Here is a 14,889-nt window from a genome sequence, read left to right as displayed (position 1 = left end):
TATACGCAAACACAAATGTCCTGTAATGCCTGCATGCACACACACTCCATAAATCTCTCCATAAAATCACGGGCCTACGTGTGTGTGTGTGTGTGTGTGTGTGTGTGTGTGTGTGTGTGTACATGTAAATGTGTGTGCGTGGAGTTTATCAGCGGTTTGATAAAACTCTGGAGAGCGGTAAGTGTTGGCAGACCCCAGACTGAATACGCTGTAAATAGACTACTAATAGAGAGAGAGATTAAAGGAGTGGAGGAGAGGACAGTAGAGGAGAGATATGAAAGAGAAGAGGAAGAAGGAGATGAGAGAGGAATAGTAATGTCAGCAGAGTCACAGTTTAACTCCGTGTTTCACCAAACATGGGAGGAACCCCCACCGTGACACACCTGTAGCAGCAAAGTTAAACTCACCGGAGATCTGAGTGTTAAACACATTTTTACATCTTTTTGTTACTGCACCTGTTTGCTGCAAGGCTCCCCAGCATGAAGGTGGCAAACTTCTCAAACAATTTATTTTTTATTGTACTTTTCCCCATGTTTCACAGCAACCTAACAGTCACTGTAGTGGTAGGAATATGCAGATATACGGGGTATACCCACCATTTTTTCTGAGAGGATCTCCATCAACGGCATAAGCCGAGCGGCCAGTCAGACCAGAGGGGAAAACCGAAACCAAAAGTGCTGCATGAAGAGTGGGAGGAGAGCCAGCATCAGGGCAAGGCTGACCCAACTTGGACTGAGAGCTGCTCTACAAAGCCTTCTTCTGGCTAATGTCTGGTTGCAGGAGAATAAAGAGGATGAGGTGTGACTGATGCTCACTTAGCAACAGGAAATCAGAGACTGCTCTGCGCACATCTTCACAGAGACATAACTAACCCCCAACATCCCAGATCAGGCTGGTGCACTGGATGGTGAACCTTGTTGGAAGCCATAAGGACATAAGACTCTGATGCAAATTCAAAAAATGCTCTGCAGGAATTGTATGATGCCATCAGCAGGAACATGCACGAGCAACTGGATGGAATTTTTCATAGCAGCTGGCGATTTTAGTCAACTCATCCTTCAACTCCAAAGATGTAGCAGGATCAAGGACAAATTGTAATTTCATTTTTAAAACTTTGTAAAAAAAAAAAAAAAAGACTAATAAATCTATCCTCTACCTTTAAATGTCTATAGTTATTAGAATTTCATGTTGTGTGGACGTTAACATTGGGGGTTGTTCTCTACATCTTACGACTGCATGTCATTATTCTACATCTTAATAACGTTGGATAGTACTACAAAAAGCTTTCTTTTTTTAAAATCCAAAACATTGCTGCATTTCCAGTGGGGATAGTGCCGCAAAAAGCATGTTTTTTTACAAACCCAAAACATCGCAGCATTTCCAGTGGAATTAGTACCACAAAATGTTTCTTTTTTACCTGAAACATTACTGCATTTCCAGCAGTAATAGTGCCATGAAGAAGCTATTGTTTTTTACAGAGTCATTGCTACGTTTCTATGAGGTATAGTGCACGAAAAGTAATTGTTTTTACTAAGACATCACTGCTTCCACTACATCACTACTTCCTTTTTGGCCGCTATTTGTGCCATGAAAATCGAGTGTTTTAAGCCAAAACATGACCTTTTCCGAACCACAACCAAGTGGTGTTAGTGTCTAAACCAAACCACCAATAACTACAGCACGATTTAAAATACTTTATAACGTACAAATATTATGTGTCTGTGATTTGCAGAAGCGTACAATGCCAACATTTATTCTGGCGATTGGGTGAAATGATTTGCCATTTGTTTTTATAATTCTCACGACAAAAAGAATGCACGAAGCATGTTCATGTGCCAAGAAGGTGATCTAATATTAAACTGGCATATTTTTTTGGATTCAGTTCTATTGATGCTTGTATCAATACTCAAAGCAAGACACCACGCTGGCTTTATTGATACTTAAATGATCAATCCACCCATGGCAGCCCTTCACGTCTCCAGTTTGTCTTTGTTGTCTTTCTCTAATTCCCGATGCCGACCTGTAATCTCCGATAACACATGCGCAGCTTTCCCTCCCTACGCCATCCTTCTCTCCCCTCAATCGACTGTCCGGTCAGTTAATCAGCAGCTCTGGTCCCCTCCTGAGGTCACTGTGGCTGTGGGACATCTGCTCTTGACCTTTCATCAATGACCTCTCTCCTGCCCAGAGGTCATTAGATGTATCCCAGTATCATTACAAGTGTCCCAAGAGGTCAAACCCGAGGTCAAGGCTGCTCCTAGAGGTCAGAGGTGAAAGGTCGCTGCTCTGTCATCAATAACAAACAGGGTGTAAGGTCTATTGTTGTCTACAAGTAGTGACAGGCAGAGATGAGGGGGTCCGGTCCTGCAGGGGCACATCAGTGGGATCAGGAGCGGAGCCTGGCTTTTGTTTGTTTGTATGTGACAGTTTTTCCAACACAGAATACATTACGCACTCGAGCCGCTGTGTGTGTGTGTGTGTCGCCCTTTTGGTGCTGAATCCACTCGCTTAAGATGAATGTTCACCTTGTGGTGTTCAGTCAGATGTGGTGGCCTATTCAGGCATATAGGCTTTGCTGATTCAGTCCACAGGTTTCTTGTTTTTCAACACACACACAAATACACACACGCATGCACACACGCATGCACACACGCACACGCACACACACACACACACACACACACACACACACACACACACACGTATCTGCACACCGCCTTTACTGTCTGGACCACTTGCTCTCCGTGTCTCAAGTCCTCAATGAATAATTTTGTCTCCTTTTCCTTTTTTGTCATCTAACAAACATAAAAAAGTGCTCAAACATCTTTAGAGCTTAAACTACCATAATTATTATTTTTGTCATTATTTGATGTTTGTTTACTTATACGGTATTGTTTATCAGATTTATTTTATCAAATACCAGTTTTCTGATGTTTTTGCACTTTACGTTACACCAGAAGAATGATTATTTTAACAAGCAGGAACTTTGTTTATATATTATGTTGTGGGGACACATTTGGATGCAGCATATTTTTTTCAAGGAGACAGGTGAAGCGGCAGAAGTTTCCACTCATTATTGTTTGTATTATTGTTACTGTTAGGAAAGTGCTCTATAAATAAAATTCATTATTGTTATAAATATTATTATTATTATTTTTTTTTATTTTTTGGTGTTCAAAGTGGACTCATTCCCTCTCGGTTGTGCGCAGCCTGTGAGGTTTGTTTAAGTCTCTGTTTTGTGTTTCATTGTGCATATTTATGATCCTGCAGTTTATGTGCGACGCAAGTGTCTATTTATTTTGTACATTGTTGTACATTTAAAACAGTGGATTTAATGATGGTGTTGGTGTTGACTGAGTGCATATGAGAGGAATAAATCCATCAGTCACGACGAACCATGGTGTTTTTCCTGGAAAGAGTGACATCAGCATTTGCTTTTTCATGCAGCTTTTCAAAAACTCTGATGTCTGAGTGTCGTTTGACTGTCATGTGATCCATGACACACCTAAAACGACCCTCTGGTACAGTTTGCCCCTCACGTTCAAAAAGTGCAGAAAGCTGCCTTCATCCAAACCCAAAAGAGGAGTTTTTTTCTGCTATTTCACTGTAGTCAACAAACTTTAAAAAGAAAAGAAAAACTGCTAAGTACGGATGGAAAACTTTAGATTTTCAAACTGTGGATGTGGCCTCTATCACCTCCCTGCTTGTCACAATCCCTGCTTTGTTTGTTTCTCTTTTCTTTCTCATTCATTGTACCCCTCTGTTTCATTCTCACCTTCATTTCCTCATCCCCTTCTGCCGACTCTGATCGTGACCCCCCCTCTCCCTTTTCCCCTCCCGTCCCACCCCTCCCTCTGCGTAACCTTGCGGGGTAAAGCTCCATTGACATCTGCTTCATAAGTATTCAGGACTCAGCGCCTTTGACATTAATCAGCCTACAGTACATTATCTCCCCACTCCTCTCCGGTCTCCCCCCGCCTTTTTGCCTCCTGCTCCTCCTCTCATCCCTATCGCCCCTCTTTCACCTCTCTTCTCTTCCCTCCGCTGCCTCTCTTTCCCTCCCCTCCTCCTCCCCTCCTCCTCCCCTCCTCCTCCCCTCCTATCATGCTCCTCAGCTTTCCATCCGCTGTTTTCTTATCATGGTGTGATAACCAGAAGAGAAAAGGGCATTACTAAGTATGTATGTTGCCTACCTGAACGTCTGGCCATCGAGATACATTGTCTATCTGTTTGCCTGCCAGTCTTAAGAGGAGGACAGCAACTTTAATATAGCCATCACAATACAGCAAGGTCAACTCGGCCGCTAAGATTAGTGTTTGACCAAGCACAGGGCAAGAAGTCCAGACAAGCAAATATTTATCTTCATTTTCCTTTGGTTTGGCTGGACTCGTCTGGTTTGATTTTTGAAACCTGGATCAGCGTCACTTTCCTTGTGCTGCATGCAGACGGCTTTGCAAGTAGATTTAAACGTTTAAGCCCTGAGCAAAGTGGTGCAATTTCTTTCAAAAACAGGGGAAAGGGCAATGAGCAACTTAGCAAGTACTGTTCCGCAAACTGCAATTAAAAGAGTTGGAAAATTATTTTTAATGAAGCTCGGGAAAAAATGTTCAAAATTGTATATTTATAATTATCATATTTATATATTTAAAATTATTTTACAGAATTCTTATTATTATCACACACCTTTTTTCCAAATAATTTTTTGTAACTTAATAATTAATTTTTTTCTTTTACCTTTTATTTCTTATTATTTCAAGTAATTTTCTTATACTTTTTTTGCTAATTTCTGGGCCTTTTTAATTTGTGTGTGTGTGTGTGTTTTTGAAAGACATCAAGCCAGTTTGCTCAGGTCTCACAGGGTTAATCTCTAGTGTCCAGATGTATATCGACATATAGACTGTGGAAGACTGGTGACCTGATCGGAGTGTCCCCTGCCTCTTGCCCTGAACAGTGAGTGAGTACAGATCATTGATGGATGGATGGACCTCTTTTACTGCTACTATGCTGCACCAATGCAGGAAAAATATATGACAGAACGCCCATCAAAACCCCTTTTCTACTGCCCAAAAAAACCCTGCTAATATCTGGCTTTTTAACGAGCACAACCGGCATTCACACTTGAGTCAAATGCAGTTACGGGTATTTATGAGCTCCGGCTTCGATCTACAATGATGGAAACACAACACCCGGGTGAACGCTCTAATTTTAGCCCCTTGACTGTTGTAATGATGTACCAGTGCCGCCACTAAATACCATACGTCTGTGCCCAAGCAGCGCTCAAACATCGATCCAAATTAGTTTACCCCGAATCTGAAAGAGAGACTGAAGAAGTAAGAGACGTAAAAAGAAGTCACCAGCATCACATTGTCAAAGCCCTCTATGCTGCTCTCTACTGATCACTAAACTGTTTTTCAGCGTGTCCATGATGTCAAATGTGACACAAAAAAACAAACAAAAGACACTCACTCACTCTCACACACACACACACACACACACACTCAGAAAGGCATAGTTATCTGCTGTTGAGCTGTCTAAATAGTAAATGGACTGCACTTGTAGAGCACTTTTCTAGTCCTTTGACTACTCAAAGAAATTTCACACTACATGTCACATTCACCCATTCACACACACATTCACACGCTGGTACCGTACATGGTGCCACCTGCTACTCTGTAACCATTCACACACACTCACACACCGATGACGCAGCATTGGGAGCGATGCTGGGTTCAGTATCTTGCACATGTTGCCTGGAGGAGCCAGGTATCGAACTGCTGACCTTCCGATTAAAGGATCACCCGCTTTACCTCTGCACACAGCTCTGCTCTGCTGGCAGTGGTGAAGGAATCAATGGCTTATTTTTTGTGGGCTAATTTTGCTAGAAAAGGGGTATAATTTTTCTGCACGAGTTCAAACCTTCAGGGTTGTTGAATTTGCCAGAATTGGTAAAATTCTGTTGCACTTACTTAATCAGAGAGTAAATATTGCCGGGGGTAATTGGCTAATGTAATATGGTAGAGCTTCTTTTGTAGATGGTAATTTTTTCTCCACACAGACAACACAAACAAGCAAGCAGGCCTTAAACTCACAAACATGGAGTCACACACACTCCCCGTCCCTTCCACAGTAATCTCCTGAGGGTCGTATGAGCGGGTGAGCTGTGTGATTTTGTATCTGCAGGGCTCCTGACTGCAACCATGAAGTTGCCTTTTGTGACCATGGAGCCCTTGTGCAACTAGCAAATACTATTAATGAGGCTGAGCGCTGTTAGGTTGATCCAGCTCACGTTGAATCAATCCTAATTTGTAACGGCGCTGCGGTTTCAGTTTAACCGAATGCTAACGGCTAAAGACAGCTATTGACCAGAAGCTTCAAGTTCACAACAGAAACTTTTCCGGCCCAAAAACCACCAGTGGTCCCACTTTGATTTATTTCATTTTAATACTTTGATATTTAACTTTTCATGACAGTATAACAACCTTTTATATTTTTTACTTATCATAACAGTATTTGATTTTTTTTTAGAACAGTGCTTTATTTAACTTTATTATTACAGTACTTTTTGTAACTGTATTGTATTTAGTAATGCAGTATTTTAGCTCTTTACACTAATTTAGAGGAGATTACAAAATGGGAAGATATGTATTGTTTATTGCGATACAGGCTAAAAATATTGTGATATCATTTATAGCCACATCGCTCATCTGTACTTCCAGTAAATAACAGAATCCCAACGGATGCACATTTTTCTCCCGGTTTTTGGTGTGAAAGTATAATTAACTTGAACCTCCAGGTCTGGCAGAAAATCAGTGCAGAGCATGCAGCTTCATGGCCTTGTGTTCTTCAATGTCAATGTCAAACTAAAGGCCCTGTTGTCCCCGTCTGTCCCTGTCTTCATTAGCATGTAACTTAACTCAATGACTTTTTTATTATAGAGGGGGACATTTAAACAACAATAAAAGGGAACAAATTTGAGAGTGAAAGCAAGCAAGAGCAATCTTTCAACAGAGTCAGACTAGTTTGTGTGAACTGACATTATCCTGAGGCGTACACTACACAAAGCTGTGAAAGCTACATAACAACCAGTGGATATTGTGCCTATAATGACCTTTGACCCCCTCTAGCAAACAGAAAACAGCCAATGCCAACATATATATTTTACACTTTGTGCTGCGATCCTGTAGTGTGATTTAAACAAAAAAGAGATCGTCCTGACAACAGCTGGTGTGTACATATCATCACCAATTTGGTCAATAGACAGACTATCCCAGAAGGAGTAGATTATGGGAGTAGATGAGGACAAGGCGGGGTGTGTAGCTGTCACACGGCGTTCAGATTAGCTTGGAGGTGTGATGTATGCCTCCGCTGCTAGCTAACAAGGGATTATAAAGCTTGGTATAATCCTGGATGGGCGGGCTGGCTCAGGACTCTCACTGTTACTGCATTAGCATTAAGCATTAATAGTGCCCTAGCATTAGTGTTAGCAGCTAATAGTGTCCCAGAATACATTAACGGTTAATAATGCGATGCTGTAAGATTAGCATTAAGTTATAATAAAGCCATAGCATGCATTAGGAGTGTGTGTGTGTATGAGTGTGTGAAGAGTGTGCATAAGGCCTGTTCTCTGTGTGTGCAGGTACCTGCGTGTTGATGTATAGGAGCATGCATTAGCAGATGACAGAATATGTACGAGGAGACAAGAGAAGGTTACTGAAGACACTGACGGAGGGAGGATGCAGGCCGTACCAGGTGAGGGCTTTAACAGAGTGTGTAGCAGCATGCATTAGTTATAGCGGACATTGATGTAGCAATCATACGTACACAAACACAAGGTCATCTCACATAGGATGTGTCATTTTCTCAAATGCCACAGGAAGGTCAAATAAAAGAGTTGAATCTGCAAACTTTTGACAGAACAGCTGTGCTTTCCTTAAAGGTGCACTATGCAGGAATTGTGGTGACTGTTTGTAAACAGTTTCACCAGTAAAAGTAAAAACTGACTCAAGATTCACTAACGCCACGCTGTGCATTGTTGAACCTGTTTTGTTTTTTTTTTATTTAACTGCCCGTTTTAACAGGTTAGAGCAGCCACACTGCCAGATACAGCAGCCCTTTTTTTTTTTCACGTGACGAGTTATCCGCCAATAGACAGTGAAAACGTTTTTTTGATATTCATATTGACATTATACCATTTTTCGCTACAGTTTCAAGGTTTTCATTTGTCACAGACGTGAAGAAATACAAATCTGTAGTATCAGTGTCAGTTACTGGGATTAATGGACCAAGTGTAGCAGTATTTCTTTAGTCCACAAATTTAATAAACCAATCATTATAATCACAGTATAACATATAATAATCTAAATGTGCTGCATTTTTTATGTTCCTCAGTTTAGATTTTTTTAATTTCTTATCTTTTAAATTGCTATTTACAAGCACAAATGAAAATCAGACAGTAATAATTTGTACCTTATGCAACATAAAGCCTCATTTCCTATACGTATTTGAGTTCCCTAAAAAGCACTCTATAAATAAAATGTATTATTTTTTTTACAATTATTATTTCCACTGCACAAAAAAAAACTGTTAACACCTGCTAACATCTGGCTTTTTGATGCAATGAGAACGTGTACTGGCATAATGGGAACAGAACGACCAGGTGAATGCGGTAATTTCAGCTCCCTGACCAGCGAGATACGATGACGTACTGTCGCTAATTACCGAGTCCTCCAAACACCGATCCAAATACATACACATCAAGTTTGAAAGAGAGCCTGAATAAGTAAGAGATATAAGAAAGAGAAGAAACCACTGAAAGTTTTCAAAGACCTCCGTTCCTGCCTGTCCGTGACATTGCACGGACACACCAACAAAACGACCCACACGCAAAAGCTGATAGAAAGGCAGACTCGTGTGCGACAGCGGTGTTTTCACTGGCAATAAGAATGCAGTCGCCTATATTTTGCAGGTTTGAACCCCGCTAATTTTGGCGGGAAAGTTGTTTAACAAGCAAACTAGCAAGAAACAACAGCAACTTAAAAAAAACCCCTAACAAACAAAAAAACAAAAACACCATACCAAAATATTTTAAAATCCTCATTTCGATGAGACGTTTTTCCCTTACCTTGGTAAGATTGCTCCCCACCGCTCGTAAAGTTTTCTTTAACCTAAGAGAAGAGCAAAAACAAGGAAACACTTAAATCCCAGAAATGAATGGGTACTTTCAAAATGAGAAATTGAATTGTAAAAACAAGCATGGATGGATGGATGGATGGATGGATGGATGGATGGATGGATGGATGGATGGATGGATGGGTGGATGAGTCTGTGGGAAGTGCACTTTGTCAACAACAAAGAAAAGTGTTTGGAGAACAAACAATAAAATGAAAGAGGGAGAAGCAATGGAGAAAATAACAATAAAAGCTGAAAGAACAAAACAGACCGAGAGGAGAGACGCAGACAAAAATGCAGAAAAGGGGAAAAAGACAAACATTTCACAGAAAGAGGTATAATCATGCAGCTATTCAGCAGAGCCATTATCGGGCTGCAGGCTGCTCGGTTCTTTACAGAATAACAGCAGGGGTTCAGAGGAGCTTCTAAACCACCCACAGATACACACCGTGAAAGGTCCTGCCAGCTACAGTACTATCTTTAGCCACAATTTTTTAAGTGGCATACCACTCAATCTCAGATTTTCTTCCTATGACCCACTGAAGCAGAATGAGGATTTACGAGGTTGCAGATTAAACTACAGATTCCTGAGGAGGCGTTGAGCTGCAGAGGAGGTGGGTTTGATGCTGCTGTCTCATTTTCTTACATGATTAAAGAAAAATCAGGCGGAGAGAGACAGACTGATTGGTTTTGGATTCAGATGTTCATGGATAACATATGTTAATTAGTGCTGTTAATGATGCCATAGATTACTGCGTTAGATGACATGGGAAGGCTTACAGCGGAGACAAAGGACAGGCGCGTGTGTGTGTCGCGGTCACCTCCCAAGGTGCTCAAAATCACAGTGCTATTAGAAGAGCATGTAAGTATGTGTGTAAGTGTGTGTGTGTGTATGAAAAATCCAGTGTAATTGCCCTGTCTATCCATATCCGCCCACAGCTCCATGTGGGACCCCGGCTAAAGTGGCTGCCACTGCTTTAGAAATAGCCGTCTAAATGGCTGGAGGGAGTTGTGAAATACCCCATTGTCTCGATGGTCACATAGCTCGGCCTTAAGGGGCCCATTTACTCTCTCACTCCAACAAACAGAGGGCACAGACTCTGTCTTTGTGCACGATTGTTGGATTTTCAGAGAAGTGCATTGTTGGAGAGTTGTAGTTGAAGTTTTTCACAGCGACGTGATTAGAGTTCTTGGTTTTCACAGTAGACCTTTCGTGTAATCCCCAGAAATCCCAAATGCCTGGTCGGCTGAACAGGAAGCGTACAATTTGATCGCATCTGCCTTGTTAAAGGGATATCTTGACATTTTCAATCTAAGTTGGTTGCTTCCACAGGGCACACTGAGAGAAAACTTTTTAACATTTGATGCTCATTTATTCCTCAGTGTTTGCTAAAAATGTGCCTATACCTCCATCGTGCCATAAATTCCTGACAGATAAGTGGATGATTAAGTTAAAAACAAACTCTGATGAGCTTAAAACATTATCAAAATATACCAATTCTGATTGGCACAATATGCCTCTTTTGGAAAATATGTTTTCTTTTCACGGCAACACAAATTAGCCTATTTTATCATAAAGACTGAAAAAAACAAGCTCACTACACCTCCGAAGTTCACTACGTAACATATCACACACACAAAGAAAAACTGGTCACATGATTTGACTATTTTTTTGACAAATTGAGGTCTTGTTGTCAGACTGACAACAGAAGTACTGGATACAGAAAAATAAACTGTTGTTTGTCAAGAATATTACTGTTTTTGTACAGATTAAACAAGCAAGATACAAAGGGCTTATTACTGAGCTGCAGTTGTGCTGGAAAGTGGCTGAAAAATGCCAAATGCAGTTCTTCAAACGGCCTCCAAAAGCGAGTAAATCCCAGAGACCCATGTTCAAATGCTCAACTTCACGCAAGCAATTTTTTGTCCACTACAAAAAGCTAACATGGCTTTTTTTTCCTGTAGGCCGACGTTGTCGTTTGTTTTGTCAGTTTACAGTCACATGGTTGCTGCTGCGGGGTGGCAGATTACTCTCCATTTAAACAGCTTTCCTGGCCCTCGCCGCTACGCGTTAACCCTTTGAAACTTGGAGTTTTCTTGCGCTGCCAAAAATATAGGGGGAAAAAGGCAACGTGCATCTTGGAGAGAAATGAGCCCCAAAATTAGCAAGAAATTAGAAAAGCTGGATAATAAAACAGTAAAAATGCAAAGACAACTGAATATATATTTTCATTATATATTTGAGCGTATGTTACAGAAATATATTTATTTGTCATTTTAGCACTTTTTAAAGTTTGTCTTTTACTTTTCTTTTTGCAGGAAATTTTCTTGTAACTTTTGTTGTTGTTTTTTGTAACTATTTTGTTTTGCAAATTTTTGGGGTCATTTTTTGCAAAGTTGCACATTGCCTTTGTCTTATGTTCTATATAATCAGGTCAATTTGCTCAGGTTTTAAAGGGTTAAGTAGTGCACCACTGCACTGAAATAGAGCAGACCCAGTGCACAGGCTGTCTGCGAGGTGTCACCACCGAGCTCCGTCCTCCTGACAAAATTCACTCACTTCTGGCTCCAAGAGACAGCTGGACTCGAGTCTTCAAAACAAAGAGTCCACAAAGTATGGGTGATGTCACGTTGGCTACCTCCATTATTTTATAGTCTGCTGTTGCTGCTTGTAGGATTTATTTAATAAACTCTGGACAGAGTCAGACTATCTGTTTTGAGGTTTTATGATAAGCTAGGCTGCGTCCTGCTTTAGCTTCATCAGCTCTGCAAATATCCTCATTTATCTTTCTAATTTGACAAAATATTGAAGTATTTGATTAAAATACTCTCTAACACATATATTTCTGCCCAAGACTCTCTGAAAGAAAAGGTCTTGTATCTCGGTGGGACCTTTCTGGCTAAATAAAGGATTAAAAAATAATACTAATAATTCCTCTATTAATTTATTCAGAGGCAGCCAGCTCTCCTCGCCTCTCTACTTTCTCTTTCTCAGTCATCCCGGTAGCTTTGTCTTCACATTTACTTCATCTTTTTGCTTCTCTTTTTCCACCATTGCTCTGGAGACATAATGAACCAGTATCATAAAGCCCACATACACATCTACACAAATACTTGTTCAGTCAGTAAATCTCCACAGCAGCTCTCGGAGAAGGTCTGTGTGTTTAATATTTGCATATGAGCAGAGTTATGTGTGTCTTTGCCTGTAACGTGGATCATTATGCATTTTGCTGAACACCGAGGCGCGCTCAGCCTCTATCAGGAGTAATTAATCAAATCCTGTCACCAATCTGTAATCATTGACATCTCCGCTGCTTACTATATGTCTGTCTGGCACTTTGAATGTGTGTGTGTGAGAGTGTGTGTCTGTGTGTGAGTCACCTACACCATCTGGAGTATAGGAGAGTGTGCAAGAGCATGTTGCAACACAGAGGGGGTCTTCTGAAAAACACACAGACACATCCTCACACCCCCCTCAAGCTGCAACGTGAATCACTCACACACACACGCGCACACACACACACACACACAAATTTGCGTGTTCATTACTAATCGTAATCACAGCCTACATCTCACACCTGTGTTCTCGGCTCTGTTACACGCTTTGAGGTGTGTGTCTGTGTTTGTGCAGGAGGAGAGCTGCTCAGAGAGAAACCTCTTATTTAAGGATGGCAAGAACTGTTTTCACTTGGCACTTTTTTGAAACACCTAACTGTGTCAGTTGTTAGTTTCTTTTTAAAAAATTATGTTTTTAATTTTTGCTTCGGCCTTTATTTTACATGAAATTGTGGGGTCAGTGCGAGGAGGATGACATGCAGCAAAGGTCTGGAACCGGAGACGTTGTGAGTACATGTTTTACACCACAGATACAGTGCCGGAAAATCAATCTTTATTCAGTTACATTAATAAGTAATAATGCATTAACAAATTGATTTTGGTTTCCTGAGTGTGTGTTCTTTTTTTTCTAATTTCTTTTTTCCTTACATGAATTTTAACTTTAATTTTAAAATTCCTACTAAAATGTCAATAATATTTTTTCAACAGTAAGTGGCTTTTAACGCCCTGTTTGTAACATCCTGCACCCTCCTTTTTGTTGTATTTAATGTTTTTTATATCTTGTAAGGAGAGTTCATATAGGAGACTCCTGATGCATGACCCCTGCTTCTGCCACGGATTTCGAGTGGATTTGTTACACTGTATGCAAAATGCCAATGTGCTTCAGCAAACTGCAGTAACTGCAAATACTGTAAACCACACAATAAGTTTCTGAGGCCTTCCAAAAGACCTAAATGATTGTTGTCTAAGTCATCCACATTAAACGTCAAACAGGCTCGGGCAGTAACACTGTATTATGGTATACCAGGATATTCATAAATCCTGATGGTATGATCCTCAATAAAAAAATACAGACACTCCTCTTTCAAACTCATAGGGAGAGGCTGTATTGAGGATGCGTTGTGTGTAATGTACATCGTGTGCCATTAGAAGTCAGTTTCTACTGATGGAGTAAGCAGCTGACAAACATGGCGACTGCAAGTGTTGGGGAAAACGTTACAGGACAGTAAACAGCCGGCCAGCGATGGCAAAGAGATACTGTGGGGAAAACAGCATATTTTCACATCTAAGTCAGGGAATTAAGGACAATCTAACTAAACAACTAACAGGACTAACAAAACCAGTTTTCATAGCGCCGCACAAATACTGTAATATCCTGGATACACAGATAATTTCAAGAAGGTATTGTAAATAGATACTATTCAACATAATGGTGAGAAAATAATGACACTGCATTTAGCTAAGTTTACTGTGAAATTGTGTCTGCCCCCCAGTACGATCTGCCAAAAAATTAAGGTTTGATTGACGGGACAAACGACGTGCGTCAACCACTGTGCAACTAAAACAGAAAAAGGATAATGCTTGTATTTTTCCATGTAGCTATCAGGTGCTTTGCCCAGTAGTGGAAACAGCAGACGGCAGAAAAACTGAACTGTGGAAAATAAAGCGCAGTGTGTCCGGTTGTTGTTGGTGGTTGCTAGGCTCTGAGGTAGACGGAGAGCAATTTGGTTGTCTTTTTGGCAACAGCACCGACAATAATACTACTTGGAAATGCTAGGAGGGGATGAAAAGTCGTCCGTTTCCTCTTTAAGGGTAAGTGATTTACTTCTAATTTCTGATTTGTGACTAAAGTGGCAGAAGTTTGGACACTACATGGTCAAGGTTAAGGAAAGACCACCTATGGTAAAAAGAAACCAACTACAGCTTAAATGCCCAACTACCCATTTAGATATAAAGCACCAAACAAATCAATCAGCATCAGCAAATCCAATTTAAATTGAGACCATTTTATCTATAAAGCCCAAAATCACAAATTTACCTCAAAGGGATTTCTAATCTGTATATCGCACAAAACCTCTCTATTATTAGACCCTCAGTTAAATCTATCAAATCATAGTCTGTATTGTTCTGCTTGTCTGACATTTGGGAGCTCCGACAACAGTATCTTCAAAGACAAACAAAAAGTTAAGGGCTGTCTGGCAGTGTGTGCAGGAGCACGAGGAAAAAAAAAAAAAATTAACATTCATAGGAGCCGTACAGACACTGAAAGTTTGCTCAGCGGTACTCACAGAGATCTGAGGTCTTGAAAGAGATGCCAGCATGCCTTTAATTTAGTGAAGTCCCAAGGCAAGAGAGGGTTTAGCTTATAGAACGATGCAGTTTGAG

The sequence above is a fragment of the Plectropomus leopardus genome, chromosome 7 (genome assembly GCF_008729295.1).
Source record: "Plectropomus leopardus isolate mb chromosome 7, YSFRI_Pleo_2.0, whole genome shotgun sequence".
Classification (NCBI taxonomy): Eukaryota; Metazoa; Chordata; class Actinopteri; order Perciformes; family Serranidae; genus Plectropomus; species Plectropomus leopardus.
Note: the sequence above shows the minus strand (reverse complement) of the source record.